The sequence below is a fragment of the Ictidomys tridecemlineatus genome, unplaced genomic scaffold (assembly GCF_052094955.1).
Source record: "Ictidomys tridecemlineatus isolate mIctTri1 unplaced genomic scaffold, mIctTri1.hap1 Scaffold_522, whole genome shotgun sequence".
Lineage (NCBI taxonomy): Eukaryota > Metazoa > Chordata > Mammalia > Rodentia > Sciuridae > Ictidomys > Ictidomys tridecemlineatus.
Window position 1 is genome coordinate 206,108 of NW_027523431.1, and position 3,848 is coordinate 209,955.

At 52.9% G+C, this 3,848-nt stretch overlaps 1 pseudogene; it reads right to left on the reverse strand.

The window, feature by feature from the left end:
- Positions 1-228: 228 nt before the first annotated feature.
- LOC144373918 (SH3 and PX domain-containing protein 2A pseudogene) lies at positions 229-1,645 on the reverse strand (annotated as a pseudogene).
- Between the last annotated feature and the right edge of the window lie 2,203 nt (positions 1,646-3,848).

Genomic DNA, 3,848 nt, shown 5'->3' on the forward strand with positions numbered 1-3,848 from the left:
CCTCTGGTGACAACATGGTAGCCACCAAAACAGCCAAACGAGCAGGATGCTGGAGGCCCCCCTATGACCACATCTCTTCCAGATTTGTAGCAAAGGCACAATTGGGGTTTCCAAGATGGCCTGTCCCAAATGACATGTAGTCCATCAATGAAGAAACCATGGTGCACCATAGGTCCCAGCTTTCTCATGTCTGGATTCCAGGTCATTCCCTTCCCTATTCAATGTATCCTACCTTCCAGGCAATAGCTGGAAGGTGGGCCATCTTTCAGGTCCCGCATCTGTAGGGTTTAATATTGTCCTTCCCCTCTGGTTGACGGTGTTGAGCACCTGCACCCATCTCTCGATCTTCTCCAGGCTGTCTGACTTGCCTCATTCTGCCTGCTCTTTAACACATCCTGCTCTTTTCCAGGGGTGTTAGGCTGCTCATTCTCATCATGTACCAAGTAGTGGGAAGGGGCCCAGCCCTCTAGCTCCCCAAACCTCACATACCACTAGCCACTCTCCTGATTTTCCAGCACCTGCACCTCCACTCCAGCAGGGAAACTGATCTCTGAGTCCTGGATCTTCTGGGAGGTGCTACATGTTACATAGGAGGTGGCTGGCCCTTCCTACTCCTTCTTAGGGATACATGGGAGAGCAGTGGCTGGGAGGATAATGATGTCGGCTGAGCCTCTCCTGGTCCCCCTTCATTGGGCCCTTCAGAGGCTATGTGTGGGGTAAGCTCTGAATCCTCATTCCTAGGGTCCTTAGGGCCCTTCCTCCTGGAGCTGGCCTGTGGGTCTCAGTTGGCATCCTAAAGTGCTGATGTCCATCTTCTCTTGACTCTGTGACTCTGCAAGTTCAGGAAGGGCTTAGGCTGGACAGATGGCTTGGCCTGGACACAGGAGGTGATCCCAGCCCTCATATCAGTGTCCTTCCCCTGGCCCTGACATTGGGAGTGCCACGAATGCCTGCATCCTAGGCAAAGCATGGCTTCAGACCACCACTGTTCTTTGAAAAGGAGGAAGAGGAGGAGGATGAGGAGCAGGTGGTGTTGATGGTGATGGATGAAGAAAAGGAGGCCAAGGAGTGGTTCTTCTCCGGTTTGGCCTGGCATTCTTTTCTGTCTTGAGCTTTAGGAGTGATGATGACTTGGGGAAGCCTCACTTGGGGGAGTTTTTCTTGGCAAGGAACAATGAGGAGCCCCCTGTGGAGTCACTGTCCCCAGAGGAGCCTCTGGTCGACAGGGTGTCCTCTCCATATGGCCAGAAGCCCTCATTCTCATCCCTGGTCTCCTCTTCTAGGGCCAAGTTTTCTGAAGGCTCACCCACCTTGAAGCGGGCCACTGCAGGGAGGAGGCATGTGAGGGTCTATGGGGCTGGGCAGGCTTATGGTCTCCTGAGCCTCTGTCCTCTGTGTGCTCCTCACTCAGCTCTGGTTCAGAGTCAAAGCCAAAGGTGGGGATGACATACTCAGGCTCCTCTTACTTGAGCTTCAGAAGGGAATCCTGGCTCTTGTTGGCACCCACAGGGGCCTCCTTGTTCTCCTTGAGCTTGCTGAGGGGTATTGGCAGCAGGACTTTGGACTGTGTCAATATGCTCCTGCGGCTTCTCAGGTTGTGTCGCAGTCTGGCTAGGCACAGAATAACCAAGCTGCCACACAGCATTGTAGGTTCAAAACAGGAACTCTTTTATTCTACACACTCCCAAGAATGCCAAGCACACAGCCTTCTCCTGGGACACACCACCCCAACCAGAAAACCCTCCTCTGGAAATCCCTCCTCCCACACTTCCCCAACCAATGGGAACTCTCTGGGAATCCCAGCAAGACCTCCAAACTAGCAGGCTTAGAACTCCAAAGTACCAGGCCAAGGCAGACAGCAGGGGTCTAATATACAATTGAATACACAGCTTAACATAAACATTATCATCTCAATGGCTTGCTGGAATCACCTCTCAACCACTCCCTACTGGCAAAAGTGCCACTCATCATTCCCACTCAGCTATGGCTCTCAGCAATATGGGTCTTTGCAGTGCAGGGTCCAGCAGAGGTCACAGCTGGGTGTGGTCACAGTGATGCAATAGGCAGCAGGGACAGCAGACTACCATGCACCATGGGGCACCTAGAAGAGCATGTCCCTACACTGGTCCACAGTGGAAGCAGCCACTGTGAGTGTCAAAGTCACAATTGTGCCTTTCCCACTTTTCCCACTGTTTCTTAATTAGAAAACACAAGGATGTTGGACTTGCTTTATGTTTGCATATGGAGTGACCAGGAGAGAACAGCAAACACAAAACCATCAATTGCAAAATGAAACACACCTATCCCACTCCTTGAGTTATGCCTGAATGACTTAATGTGACACAGCCACATTAATGTTTATAGCAGCTCAACTCACAATAGCTAAATTATGGAAGAAACCTAGGTGCTCTTTAGCAGATGAAATGGAAAAGAAAATGTGGTATATATACACAATGGACTATTACTCAGACATAAAAAAGAACAAAGTTATGACATTGGCAAAATAAGCTAATCCCAAAGAACCAGAGGCTGAATGTTTTCTCTGATTTGTGGATGCTAATTCACAAAAACGGGGGAGGGTGCCTAAGGAAGAATAGAAGGGCTTTGGATTAGACAAAGGGAAGGGAGGTGGCATGGGAGTAGGAGGGATAGTAGAATGAATCAGACATTATGAGCTTATGTGCATATATGATTACATGACCAGTGTAATTCTACAACACGTACAGCTGGAAGAATGAGAAGTTATACTCCATTTATGTATGATGTATCCAAATACCATCTACTGTCATATAAAACTAATCGACTCTGGATGGGTACAGTCATGTCCAGTAGAACCGTGGAGAGATTTTTGGAGCCACGTGGAATGACTGCCTAAGTAACCCAGAGGAAAGCAGCCTCAGAATGACCCTCTGGAGGGTGAGAATAACTGTGCGGTGGGTGTGGGAGAAGAAGCAGCGCAGAGTCAGGAGGAGCCTGAGCTCAGTCCAAGTGGGGGTGGGGGTCTCTTCACCCTGGAGCCTCCCTTTGACCAACCGCCTTGGCCCAAGTCCTTTCTGCGTCACAGGTTCCATCCACACGTCACAAAGGCTAAACTCCAGTTCAGCCTTTGGTCCAAGGAGGAGCTGGCTTCTCAGCCAAGCTGCTCTGTGCTGACCAGCGTCGGACTAGTGTGGACTTCTGCCTAGTGACGAGCCCCGTGCCCTCCATGGGCAGTCTTCTCACCAAGCGCGGTCGCAGGCTGCGCTGCAGGGCCCTGGTGGCCCGTCAAACTCCCCTGCGCCTCGCCCGGGAGGCTCCCTCTCCTCACAGGGACCACCCCGCTGCACCTACCGCTCCCCCCAGCCCTGCCAGCAGGCGCTTCCTCCAGGATCCCCGACCTCGGGGGCCTCCTGCTGCTGGCAGGGACAGAGGCCTGCTCCTCTGTCGGGGGATCCTGCTGCCCGCGTCCTGGGGGCTGTTCCCCAAAAAGCCGGTGCTATCGAGGAACAACTCCCGGATGTTCGGCCCCTGGACAGCAGTAAGGATCCCCCCTCCTGGGCGCTGGCCACTCCTCCTGCCTCCAGTTCCTCAGCTCATCCACCAAGCTGAGGGGCCCATGACAGCTGCTCGCTGCCCTCTTGGTGCAGCTAAAGAAGCTGAGCTCAGGGCCCAGGAACATCCAGAAAACAGCAAGATCCATCAGGAGGAGGAGCAGGAGGAGGAGGAGGAGAAGGAGGAGGAGGGGGACGAGGAGAAGCTGGAGGAGAAAGAAGAGAAGCTGGAGAAGGAGAAGGAGGAGGAGGAAGAGGAGAAGGAGGAGGAGGAGGAGGAGAAGGAGGAGGAGGAGGAGGAGGAGCTGAAGGAGGAGG